This window comes from Coregonus lavaretus (genome assembly GCF_964263955.1).
Source record: "Coregonus lavaretus genome assembly, contig: HAP1_SCAFFOLD_787, whole genome shotgun sequence".
NCBI lineage: Eukaryota > Metazoa > Chordata > Actinopteri > Salmoniformes > Salmonidae > Coregonus > Coregonus lavaretus.
Window position 1 is genome coordinate 191,315 of NW_028163316.1, and position 13,994 is coordinate 205,308.

The 13,994-nt window shown below is 45.4% G+C and overlaps 1 pseudogene across 1 annotated transcript; it reads right to left on the reverse strand.

Annotated features, from left to right (window-relative positions):
• Positions 1-400: 400 nt before the first annotated feature.
• Positions 401-12,984, reverse strand: LOC311118254 (histone acetyltransferase KAT2A-like; annotated as a pseudogene). Its single transcript has 20 exons — positions 12,981-12,984; positions 12,797-12,829; positions 8,125-8,315; positions 7,660-7,786; positions 6,893-7,038; positions 6,668-6,757; positions 6,386-6,567; positions 6,021-6,200; positions 5,791-5,897; positions 5,514-5,624; positions 5,179-5,315; positions 4,794-5,002; positions 4,555-4,681; positions 4,271-4,381; positions 4,046-4,189; positions 3,752-3,866; positions 3,611-3,647; positions 3,416-3,479; positions 3,155-3,239; positions 401-2,922 (listed from the first exon to the last, which is right to left on the reverse strand). The product of its transcript is annotated as a histone acetyltransferase KAT2A-like (transcript).
• Positions 12,985-13,994: the final 1,010 nt, after the last annotated feature.

Consider the following 13,994-nt stretch of genomic DNA (forward strand, 5'->3'; position numbering starts at 1 on the left):
GGCCCCTGACAAAGCACCCAGAGCCCTTAATGGGCCCCATTCTTACCAGCTGTGACATCAGGAAAACAAAACTGCAAGTCACATTGGGAAACACCCTTACAGCATGTCTGAATGGCATTTAACCCTGCTGAATTAATATTAATAAGCCATTTAGCAGACGCTTTTATCCAAAGCGACTTACAGTCATGCGTGCATACATTTTTGTGTATGGGTGGTCCCGGGGATCGAACCCACTACCTTGGCGTTACAAGCGCCGTGCTCTACCAGCTGAGCTACAGAGGACCACTTATGGTCACACCTACTAAACAACACTGCATGGTTACTGGAACATAAAAACACATTACTGTATACTGTAACTAGCTGCCATCTTATAAGGTAATATTAAGCACAGACATCTTTTACTATAAAAACTTTATTTTCATGAACAGTAATACAGTAAAGAGCTCTTCAAACCATATAACTAAAAGAAACTGTAGCAATCTTAATATTTTAACATTTCACTCACACAGTATTTTCAGAATCTTAATGCAGCATACATAGGTAGATTGAGAGATACATAACTGACAACCCTGAATAACGAAACACTGACATCACTTTAATTGCTCAAAGCAAGTCATGATTCAAGTATACAATAAACACACACACACAACAGTTCAGTGGAATACTCAACCACCCAGCACAGACCAGTCATTTCCCCCACAACGTTTTACAAAATAGCAGAGAACCAAAGGCATCTCAAGAGGCAGACAATCAATCAGACACTGACCATGAACAAGAAGTGGGTTTGTGTGAATAGTCATGGCCATTTTAGTAAAAATATAACAGAAATTGATGCAGATTATAGTTCTACACCATGCAATACTGCTTGTGAGTATGGAGTGAATACCAAACCGGACACTTGTTTTTTGTGTGTTTGTCAGCCATTATCATAACAACACAATGCATATCCAACATAGAAGAGAGACAGAATCAGCAGGGAGGGTAAGTGCTGTGCATCCTCCACATACTGTATTGACTGGGCTCTATGGCCTTTCAGTGAAATACTGACATATCAAATGGTCATGTTCACCACTGTGGTTGGATCCTGTACTTCCATCAGAAACAGGTTATTTCTAGGACAAACAGAAACCTAAACAAAAGGGTGGCACAGTAACCCTCAGAATAGTCTCCCTAGGCAGATGGGTTGGCTCCCACATTAACAATGCTCCTGCTGTTGCCCTTGGTCTGGGATTCCAGAGACTACACTCAGATCAGACAACACCATTAAAACAACAATGACACACTACTACGCCATCTCTGCTATTTCCCAAAGAAAAACAACCATGTTTGAGATCAGTGACATGGCCATACTGGCCCAGAAGAGAATGGGAAAAGAACAGTATAGACGACTGACTACTTACATTAGGCCCAAGTAACAGGTGAAATAAAAAATAAATAAAAAGTTCAACATACAGTAGTTGTCGGGAAATTATTTGAGGGCAACCATTAAGTTTAAACGTATTGGTAATATGGACGTTTTTCTACTGACCAATCACATGATGTCAAATCCAACATAATGTTGTAAGTTGCTCTGGCGGCAGGTAGCTTAGTGGTTAAGAGCATTGTGCCAGTAACCGAAAGTTCGCTGGTTCTAATCCCCGAGCTCACTAGGTGAAAAATCTGTCGATGTGCTCTTGAGCAAGGCACTTAACCCTAATTGCTCCTGTAAGTCGCTCTGGATAAGAGCGTCTGCTAAATGACTAAAATGGATAAGAGCGTCTGCTAAATGACTAAAATGTCAATGTAATGTCAGACAGGGATATCTATGATCACGTTTCAGGCTGACTACATTTCAGTTGTTGCATTGTATCAACCAATGGTTGCGTTTCCTGTTACATGATGTGGTAACTGATTGTTAAATACCTATCCAGGCCTTGTGAGATCTGGCAGGCGTCTGCGATGTAGTCAGCCTGGAACGTGACTGTAACCTGACTTTGACAATGTGAAGAGTCTGAACATGTCTTGTGTTCTAACTCAAGGGCACATTGTATTTCTACCCTCCAAGTCTACTGGCCTCTTTTCAAGTGTATGTCAGTACAGGAAGGCAACAACGGCATAGGTCCCCAAGTTCAGCCTACTCACGTTTCCATGTCAGTACCAAACATAAAACTCCCATCTTGAGGAGCTGTGAGTGTGAATGTCTAAGCGGGCATTATTTTATCCGATTGAGAAACAATTCAGTGAAAATGCCATCCTATAATTTGAACGTAACCTATGTGGAAAGTTTGACATGATCTGCTGCGGGACCAATCATTTTGGTACAGGAATAGGTTGCATTCTTGAGCAAGAATGAAACCAGAATGAGACAGCAACACACAGAGATTCTATACTACAGAGGGTAGTGAGAGAGAGATAGATGGAGACAGACAGAGAGGGAGGGATTGATGGAGTCATTTCGACAGATTAACTAACTTAACTGGCCCATAGAGCCTTTCCAATAACCTCCACAATTTTATCATCATACCCCACAGCTCCCTTCACCCACCAGTAATACAAACATGCATAAACACGCACAGCCATTCATAAAGGCTTCCTAAAAGAAAAGACAAGGAAAAAAGGGTTAAAATATGGCTAGCAATGATCCCCTGACTATGTCATCACAAGACAGTGTGTATGGTGTGTGTGACGAACGCTCCTTCCTGCTGTTCCACAGTGGGGCTGTTGTGCATGGTGACCTGTGACCCTAGCTTCACTTCTCAATCAAGCCCCCTTCCTTCAGCTTGAAGTAGAAGAACTTCTCCAGTGTGTTGGCACACTTGCAGTACTCGCTGTCCGGGGGGTTGTATTCACGGCAGTTGGTAATGACGCGCTGCAGGTCTGCTATGAACAGCTTCTTGGTCACGTAGTATCTGTTCTTCAGCCTCTCCGTCATGGTCTTCAGATCTACAGGAAGGAGGGAGAGTGGAGAGGGGGACAAGTAGGTTATATTTGAAATATTCCTTCAGCGGCTTTACCGACATATCCAGACAGACTTACAATTAAAAGCGCATCGAGTTGGTGAAACATGGAATGCTTTTTTATATTTCAATATCAAAATTTGTTCAAATAAGTAGATAATTGTCATGGCTGGGACATATAAACAAGCCAGGGAATAATGAGAGGATGATATACTTACCAATGGGGAAGCGTATGATCTCGTAGTAGTCTGGAGCCTCAGACTTTTTCACAGGTTCCATGAAGGGCCAGGCATCAGGGTGAGTCTGGGAGAGGAACACAACCACAGTTATGACTTCCTTTCTGAATCCCAATTGGTCCCCTATTGAGTGCACTACTTTTGATCAGGGATTATATAGGGAATAGGTTGCCATTTGGGACACAGATCAGTCTGACCACTCCTAAGGTTGACCACTGACTGGGGTGCTTGTCAGTGTCTTACCTTGACCTGGGCCAGGAGATTCTTCAGCATGTTGTACAACACGTCAGGGTCTTTCAACTCTTTCCTACAAGACAGGATAGGTAATAGTATATCAATTCAATGACAAATGAGTGTGATTGTAAATGCTGCCAGTTGTTTTATGACAATACGGCATATAATTGTTTTTATTGCTGAATGACCAAACATTCAGCTTACACTTTCTCCTTGGCACTAGGCTTCCAGCCTGTCTCCCCTAGAGAGAGAAAAAGGGAGAGAAAACTGAAAACATGACATCAGACAAGGCATTAATAAGTCTGTTCCCTGAACATGGTATTGAAAGGACCCACACACACTTACTGATGCCAGGGATGCTCTCCACAGGGATCTGCCGTACCCCCTCTTTGAAGCAGGTGAGTCCTGGGTACACCTTCCTGATCTGGGTCTGCTTCCTCTCGATCAGCTTCTTAATGATCTGACCAGTCATGGAAACACAGGGACACGTTGACCAAAACACACCAACATGGACATTAACACTGTCCTTTCATCAACAAATGGAGCTGGAGGAAGGTAGAGGTGCATAACTGTCCACTGACATTCACCTCAACCTGTGTGCCCCACAATGTGAGGACTTCCCACAGAGAGTTATCTCACCTCTTTCTGCCTCTTGATGATATGAGATAGCTCTGTGTAGGGGATTCTGGGATTTAGCTCACACTCCATGAGGGTAGCCCCCTCGTAGTCCTTGATGTAACCAAGGTAACGACTCTTCGTCACTTTGATGTCTTTGGAAAATCCCTGTGATGACAAAACAAGCCAGAGGGGAGAGGTCAGAGGTGAGGTAGAGAGAGAGGTACATGTTATCATCCTATACCATACCTGCTTCTTGAAGTAGCCAATGGCGTACTCATCAGCGTAGGTGAGGAAGTACAGGATGCTGTGCTTGATGTGGTACTCCTTTAGGTGGTTCATCAGGTGAGTACCGTAGCCCTGAAACCACAATGGCAAACAATCAGGGGAAAATGTCGGCCTCTTGGTCCAACACATACATTCAAACTCTGACAGATACCGTGAGTACAATAACAAGCCATTAAGTCCAACTTACCCAGCTAATTTATGTCAGTATTTGTGCTGTTGCATGTAAAGGAGAGGTTTGTCCATACCTTGACTTGCTCGTTGGATGTGACGGCACAAAAGACGATCTCTGTAAAGCCCTGGGTTGGGAACATCCTGAAACAGATGCCCCCGATGACACGGCCATCCTTGATTAGGGCCAGCGTCTTGTGCTTCCTGGACAGAGAACAGTCCAAGAGAGTGGGGAGAAATGGTCAAAAAAAGCTCATTTCAAGAAGCTTCACTGAAGACATAACAGGTGAGAGAAACTGTTAAACTGTCTACGTACGGGTCAAACACTAGGCGTGTGATGTACTCTTTGGGCATGCGAGGCAGCTGGTGGGAGAAGACGTTCTGCAAGCCCACCAGCCACATCAGGATCTTCTTGTTGGACTTCTGGGAAAGAGAGTTCCCTATGACATGGAACTCTATGATGCCCCGCCTCTCCTCCAGCCTGGCTGTCTCATCACGAGCAGCATTGGCAGACAGCAGACTCGTCTAGCAGAGAGTGACAGTGATTATCAACATAGTTCATTATTATATTCATTCTAACAAACATCCCGTTTCCATACTTAGATGTTAGACTTGATCAAACATTTCAGTCAACATAAATATTCATGTTGCACTGGCGAATGGACATTAAATGACGTGTCTCAGTCTTGGGCAGCACTTACCTCTGGGCCCAACATGGCAGCCGGGTCAGTGATGGTCATCATTACCTCGTTGACCAACTCCATGGGGATGTCGCCCATCACCCTGATCCTCTTGGCGTCCTCCAGGGTCAGAGCTTCTGGAAGCTTCCTCTTCTCTCCTGAGGGGAAACAGTACAAAACATTACTATAACCACCATGAATTTATATGATGTTTATGTGTCTGAGGCTATCACACGGAGGCATTGGAAATACAAGCTCCCACATCAACAGGCAAGACATAAAAACAAACGTCAGCTACTACTTCACACCCAGTACAAAGCAAAAGTTAGCTTGGCGGGGCTGCCAGAGTTACTGACCTGTTATGGGCTCGGTCACGCCAGAGTCCAGCCCCAGACTGCCTAGCGAAGAGCCACTGTTCATGCCCTTAGAGATGGAGGGCGAACCCGACACTGCAGCAGGGCTGATCACTGCCAGGATCAGAAACACAGGACAATGACCGAGACCAGACAGGATTATTGAAAATGGAGAGAGGGAAAAGTATCATATTATCACACATTACATGTTGTACAACCTATAAGTGCCTTTATGGATCTTATGAGAACCACTTATTTAGTTGTAACAGGTACCCCCTACCTAACTGGTGACCCAGCTGGCCCCCCTCTGAGGCAGGCATGGTGAAGTCAGCCTCCCAGATGGGAGAGTTTTCCCCATAGATCTCCTCCTCTAGCATAGACAGAAACCTGGGACACAAACACTTTGTTACAATCCACAGATTCACAGCATCCATCTCACTCACTCCAGAATCTTGGTTTGATTGTAACTCGAGGGAGAAACACAATAAGTATCAACGTGACACCACGTACTTGGGAAAGTGTGTGAGGATTAGTGTGCGTTTCTCTGGTAGGAGCTTGTCCTTCTCCACTCTGAACTTCTCCAGGAGCTGGCGGCGCGTCACGGTGAAGATTGACTTGACAACCACCTGGGTGGTCTCATAGCGCGGCAGGCTGTCGTTACTCTGGGGGACATGGCAGTAGCACAGCCACCTGGGAAACAAGACACAGATTAGATTACAGTAGTTGTGAGTCACTTTTGATGGGAACAAAAGGAGAAGTCAGCAGTGAGACCTCTACATTAACAGAAAATAAACAAGATGCAATACAACAACAAAAAACAAGATGCAATACATTGCAAAAAAACAAACATTTTCCACAACAGATGTCACACACACCTGGTGTAGTCCACTTTGTAGGCTGTGCCATCATCCTTCTGGGACCGCTGGCGGAACTGTGTGGGAGTCTCCAGCTTCCAGTAGTTGAGGCACAGGAGGAACATCTTGGAGAGCTCAAACATTGTCTGCCTCTCTCTGGGTGCCAGGTGGCTGAATTTGTACTGAACGAAGTTCAACACTCCCTGAGAAACAAAATAAAACAAACTTGTACAAAAAGTATTTTACTGTTGGGCAAGAAGGAAAGAACAGCTTGACAAACAGGTAGGAAGGAGACTTGTCTACCTGCTCTATGTTGGGCTTCTGAAAGGGGGGACTCCCCAATGATCCCTCCACTATCGGCTGACTCATCTGCAAGATGCATTTTCTCAGCAGCTGGGGGATAGAGATGAAAAGAGAGAGAGGGTCAAGATGTGCAAAGCCAGATATTGACTCCAGTGGCAGGAAAGTGGCGGTTATGGCCATTTACACTTGTCTGTCTGGTTGGAATGGAGGGAAGTGATGTCATACCTTGAAGAGGTAGAAGTAGACCTGCTTGGTGTCAGTGTCCTCCTCCTTGTGCACAGACATAAAGAGGTTCTCCACATCCACCACCATCCCCAGCAGCCTGTTGATCTCCTCCTCTGACACGTTCTCTAGGTGGGACACATGGGCCGCTGCACAGGAGGGGTTCAATAACAGATCAGCATCTTAAAGTGTCAATCAGAAGTTGAAACAATAACAAAGGAACTCCACACAACTGTTTCGGTAAAAAGTTTAAGAATGGGGCTGGAGAAAAGTAACTACTCTCAAATTCATAGACAGAGCTACGTATGCAAGGACTGACCATCCATGATATTAAAATGATTGTTTTAACCATGTTTTTAGGCTATACAGTGTTTCTTTACATTTACATTGTTTACAAACATTGGAGTAAAACAAGCTTATATTTTGGGTTCTGATGGGGTAGGACAGTTGAACTAAGCTCATTAAGCATTTATAAGTTATAGTCTTCAAGAATCAATAGGTACATATCATTAATTTATAAGCACAAAAATGGATGTAGCAACTGCTGACTGCCCCTTTAAAGGGGGAATAGCTAAGGATTGTTACTTTACTACTCACTCAATAAAGAGATGAGGCTGAAACCTACATTGTGCAATTTATATGATCATAATTGCTATTATGGAATAGCATACACATTCTATATCTATGATGTGTATTGATGACATTAGGTTCAGTGTGATCATGAAGCATATCTATCCTTCAAACTAGTGTTGAGTCATAAGGCAGCCTACCCAGGGCATGCCCGCAGCTGCGGCAGGACTCGCTCAGGCTGGCCGCTTGTTGCTGTAAATCCATACTACGGGTGGCTGTCGGCGGTTGTGGGTTCTTCCAGCCATTGCACTTGCATGTGTCACTAGCCTAAAGATAAGAGGAAAATAAATCAGAAGCCCACACTAGCATAATAAAACAGATTCATGCTAGTTGGCTGCCTAGCTAGCTACTACCAAAGTTGGTTAGCCTTGCTGTTGCTAACTATATTCTTGACAGTAACGTTAGCTACGCATGTACGCCATATACATTTATGAAGGATATTATTGCATGTTAGAAACCAAATGCAAATGATAATGGTGTTTTGTTTCTGTTTGTTTAGACGGTTGTGCAAGTAGGGGAAATGGCTAGTTAGCTAGTAATTGTTTTGGTGAACTTGGCTATGCTAGCTAGCCTAGCCATATAGCTAACGTTAGCTATTTAGCTACCTTGCAAGCGGAGAAGACTCCGAGTTTCTCGAGCTTTTTCGCCCATGGAAAAGCTCTGACTTGGGCTTATTTCTGACTCGCCCGCTGTTGTTGGCTAAGACCTGGTCTGACTGGGTCACTGTTCCCCGATCCAGATCCCGCCCCAGCAGTCCCACCAGACTGAGCTTGATGTAGCCGGGGTTGCAAGACAGCTGAATGGCGGGTAGCTACTGGTAACTTTTAGCAACTGTGGTTAGTTGTTTCCAATGTTATTTCACGCTTAAGAGTACCTGTAATTGAGCCAGCTAGCTACCTACCATTCAGCTGTTTTTCTAACCTCATTATCCGAGGCATTAACGTTAGGTGGTTGGTAGCTGCTGTACTTAATTACAGCTACTGATTGCAGTCTGCCACCCAGATAGCTGGCGTTGGGTAAGTTTGGCTTTATACATAGCTTGGGCTTTGTCGAGTAAGGCTTAAACTATGTATTTAGATTGTAGTTAGGTATTATAGGTAGGCATCGTGGGCTGTATATTATTAGGTATTATAGGTAGGCATCGTGGGCTGTTGTGGGTAGTTGTTGTATGTAGTTATTGTAGGTTACTTTTGTATTCGGCGGTGCCGGGTGTAACACGAAGCTAGCTAGCTAACTCACCTCCTGGACTAGCTGGCTAGTAGCTATTAGCAACGGTAGCAACTAAATACAATATCCTTTTAGCCAGCTACATTCGTTCGCAGCGACGCCGTTTTTCAAACAAAGTCAACACAGAAGCCATTGCTAGCTAGCCAACACTACCAGCTAGCTGTACTGTAGTAGCTAAATACAATATCTTTGTGCTAGCTAGCCAACGTTTAATCATTGCTGCGTTATGAAAGAACTAGACGACACGGACACGAATTATCTGTTTAGTGTAGACCACCACTACTACTGTAGACCACTACTTTGTATCCTTTTCTCTCTCGCTCTCCTCCAACACTACTCACTCTGCCCCTACACAGATGGTAACGCGCCGCCGCAACCTTCGCTCTCTCTCTCCCACTACTCTCTCCTCTTCCATCCTATCATCTCTTCCCTCTGCTCAAGCCTTCTCCCTCCAATCTCCTGATTCTGCCTCCTCAACCCTCCTCTCCTCCCTTTCTGCATCCTTTGACTCCCTGTGTCCCCTATCCTCCCGGCCGGCTCGGTCCTCCCCTCCAGCTCCGTGGCTTGATGACTCATTGCGAGCTCACAGAACAGAGCTCCGGGCAGCTGAGCGGAAATGGAAGAAAACTAAACTCCCTGCCGACCTGGCATCTTTTCACTCCCTCCTCTCTACATTTTCTTCATCTGTTTCTGCTGCTAAGGCCACTTTCTACCACTCTAAATTCCAAGCATCTGCCTCTAACCCTAGGAAGCTCTTTGCCACATTCTCCTCACTGCTGAATCCTCCCCCCCACCCCCCACCCCTCCTCCCTCTCTGTGGATGACTTCGTCAACCACTTTGAAAAGAAGGTTGACGACATCCGATCCTCGTTTGTTAAGTCTAATGACACTGCTGGTCCTGCTCACACTGCCCTACCCTATGCTTTGACTTCTTTCTCCCCTCTCTCTCCAGATAAAATCTTGCGACTAGTGACTGCAGGCCGCCCAACAACCTGCCCGCTTGACCCCATCCCCTCCTCTCTTCTCCAGACCATCTCCGGTGACCTTCTCCCCTACCTCACCTCGCTGATCAACTCATCCTTGACCGCTGGCTATGTCCCTTCCGTCTTCAAGAGAGCGAGAGTTGCACCCCTTCTCAAAAAACCAACACTCGATCCCACTGATGTCAACAACTACAGACCAGTATCCCTTCTTTCTTTTCTTTCCAAAACTATTGAGCGTGCCGTCTTTAGCCAACTCTCTTGCTATCTCTCTCAGAATGACCTTCTTCATCCAAACCAGTCAGGTTTCAGGACTGGTCATTCAACTGAGACTGCTCTTCTCTGTGTCACGGAGGCTCTCCGCACTGCTAAAGCTAACTCTCTCTCCTCTGCTCTTGTCCTTCTAGACCTGTCTGCTGCCTTTGATACTGTGAACCATCAGATCCTCCTCTCCACCCTCTCCGAGCTGGGCATCTCCGGCACGGCTCACTCCTGGATTGCGTCCTACCTGACCGGTCGCTCCTACCAAGTGGCGTGGCGAGAAGCTGTCTCCGCACCACGTGCTCTCACCACTGGTGTCCCCCAGGGCTCAGTTCTAGGCCCTCTCCTTTTCTCCCTATACACCAAGTCACTTGGCTCTGTCATATCCTCACATGGCCTCTCCTATCATTGCTACGCTGACGATACACAACTAATCTTCTCCTTTCCCCCTTCTGATAACCAGGTGGCGAATCGGATCTCTGCATGTCTGGCAGACATATCAGTATGGATGACGGATCACCACCTCAAGCTGAACCCTGGCAAGACGGAGCTGCTCTTCCTCCCGGGGAAGGACTGCCCGTTCCATGATCTCGCCATCACGGTTGACAACTCCGTTGTGTCCTCCTCCCAGAGTGCGAAGAGCCTTGGCGTGACCCTGGACAACAACCTGATGTTCTCCGCTAACATCAAGGCGGTGACCCGATCCTGCAGGTTCATGCTCTACAACATTCGGAGAGTACGACCCTGCCTTACACAGGAAGCGGCACAGGTCCTAATCCAGGCACTTGTCATCTCCCGTCTGGATTACTGCAACTCGCTGTTGGCTGGGCTCCCTGCCTGTGCCATTAAACCCCTACAACTCATCCAGAATGCCGCAGCCCGTCTGGTGTTCAACCTTCCCAAGTTCTCTCACGTCACCCCCCTCCTCCGCACACTCCACTGGCTTCCAGTTGAAGCTCGCATCCGTTACAAGACCATGGTGCTTGCCTATGGAGCAGTGAGGGGAACGGCACCTCCGTACCTTCAGGCTCTGATCAGTCCCTACACCCAAACGAGGGCATTGCGTTCATCCACCTCTGGCCTGCTGGCTCCCCTTCCTCTGCGGAAGCATAGTTCCCGCTCAGCCCAGTCAAAACTGTTCGCTGCTCTGGCACCCCAATGGTGGAACAAGCTCCCTCACGACGCCAGGACAGCGGAGTCACTCACCACCTTCCGGAGACATTTGAAACCCCACCTCTTTAAGGAATACCTGGGATAGGATAAAGTAATCCTTCTACCCCCCCCCCCAAAAAAAATAATAAAAAATAATAATAATAATTGTAAAGTGGTTATCCCACTGGCTATAGGGTGAATGCACCAATTTGTAAGTCGCTCTGGATAAGAGCGTCTGCTAAATGACGTAAATGTGCCCTTGAGCAAGGCACTTAACCCTAATTGCTCCTGTAAGTCGCTCTGGATAAGAGCGTCTGCTAAATGACTAAAATGTAAATGTAAATGTCTGTGCCGCCGGGTCCGACATATCAAAACGCACGCTTCACTGCAGCCTGTTCCACTCAATGGTACGTATACACATCATTGGTTCCACTCCACCCCTTTTTTGGGTCGCTCACCTCTCCCCTCGCCCTGGATTTGAAGAAAGGCAGTATGGGTACTGTAGTCTCAGTGGCCCCTGCAGTCTGCCTAAAGTATTGAAAGTAGCCGGAATTGTCAAAGTTTGCAATGAAAACATACAAATGCATTTACATAGAACAATACAGAATTACACTGTGTTGAATTAGCTACACTATTTATTGACCACCATTGAGTATAAATTCTACTTTAACGATCCAGTAGAGGTCAGTAGAGCACACTAACTTTCTAACTTCAATGAGGACTGTTGTGAGAGGTTCTTGTGTAACATGTAGGATAAATAATCGAAATAACTTAAAATGTGTACTTATCCCTTTGCGTTTGAAATGAAAGGTTTCAGCTTTGGGGCAACAGCTGTTTACAATTAGTCTGGTAAAGTAAAATCTGCCCCAGCCATTACTGTCATGTCAGAGAGAGAGCAAAGGGGTTTTGGCCAACTAAATCCACTGGCGGGACGACGACGACCACATTTACATTTACATTACATTTTAGTCATTTAGCAGACGCTCTTATCCAGAGCGACTTACAGGAGCAATTAGGGTTAAGTGCCTTGCTCAAGGGCACATTTACGTCATTTAGCAGACGCTCTTAAACAGAGCGACTCACAAATTGGTGCATTCACCCTATAGGCAGTGGGATAACCACTTTACAATTTTGGGGGGGGGGGGGGGTACCTATCCCAGGTATTCCTTAAAGAGGTGGGGTTAAAGAGGTGGGGTTTCAAATGTCTCCGGAAGGTGGTGAGTGACTCCGCTGTCCTGGCGTCGTGAGGGAGCTTGTTCCACCATTGGGGTGCCAGAGCAGCGAACAGTTTTGACTGGGCTGAGCGGGAACTATGCTTCCGCAGAGGAAGGGGAGCCAGCAGGCCAGAGGTGGATGAACGCAATGCCCTCGTTTGGGTGTAGGGACTGATCAAAGCCCGAAGGTACAGAGGTGCCGTTCCCCTCACTGCTCCATAGGCAAGCACCATGGTCTTGTAGCGGATGCGAGCTTCAACTGGAAGCCAGTGGAGTGTGTGGAGGAGGGGGGTGACGTGAGAAAACTTGGGAAGGTTGAACACCAGACAGGCTGCGGCATTCTGGATGAGTTGTAGGGGTTTAATGGCACACGACTGTGGAGCAGGAATGTGAGGAATTCAGTCAGACCATAGTGTGAGATTTTTCAGCAGAAAGAATCTCACTGAGCTCAGCTGGCTTCTTAGACTGATGAGGATCTATTGATGAGATTGAGAATTAGAGAAGATCGAGAATTAGAGAACAAAGGCTTCTGTATGACTGGAAACAACTACGGTACGCCCAACATGTCGGTAAAGATACTCATAGCTGTTAGGTGAAAACTAAGTGAAAAATCTTCTACTCGAATACCCATTGTCATACAACAAATGAGAAGACAGGCAGACAATGAGATACCTTCCCCCTTATTTATTGGTAAAATTACAATGTTGTTTTGCTTTGTTTACCCCTGCCCTCCCCATGTCCCCCATCTCACAGCAGTGACAGCTGCAGGTACTGTTGTGCTAATCATTGATGTCATAACAGACGATCCCTCCCCGATATGAAAAAGTAAAAAAAGAACAGAGAAAAAGAAAAGCAAAAGAAACTGATAAAATCTGAAATCACAAGAGATGACAGAACCAGTGCACCCCATACCAGAGAATCTTCAGAAACAAAATAATTGTATACAAATAAAAAAGACATCTTTACATGACAAAAATAATTGAGGATGACAAAGTATCATGTTGAGATTGGGAAGGTATTGTATTGACAGTAACTACTGATTGGTTACATATTTGAAGAAAATAATTATACAAATAATAGCAACATGTTTTCAATACACAATTGTGATTTTGGTCAGGAAAACAAATCTTGCTTTGTGTTTTATTCCACTTCGTCATTGTATATGAATGATTCAGAGACATTATATTAATGCTAAAAATGACTTATTGGTGACAATGATGTTAATGCACTATGTATATGGTTGGATATCATAGATTAATGATTGGAAAACCTTAGGTGGTCTAGTCTTTGAAATCATACTGTTTAACTTGTGCCAAAAATAAGTGAAAGTAATAACAATAATAATAACAATGTAATAGTTCAGTTCATCTACACAACTGCTATATCTGGAAGGAAACAACTGTTCTCCTAACTCCTTATTTGGGGTTGAGGAGTTGAACACTCTCCCTTCTTTTGCCCAAGGGTGACGATCGGGAACAAGACAAAATTAAATCATGAGAATTGCTACATTCACCCACCACCAAACTAAACAGGGTTAGAACAGTGACAGAAGACATACGTTGAAATACTGTAGTATTATGGTAAAGAAATGACAAGAGAGAGGGAGAGACAGAAAGGAGAGGGCCAAAGAGCCTGTTCATT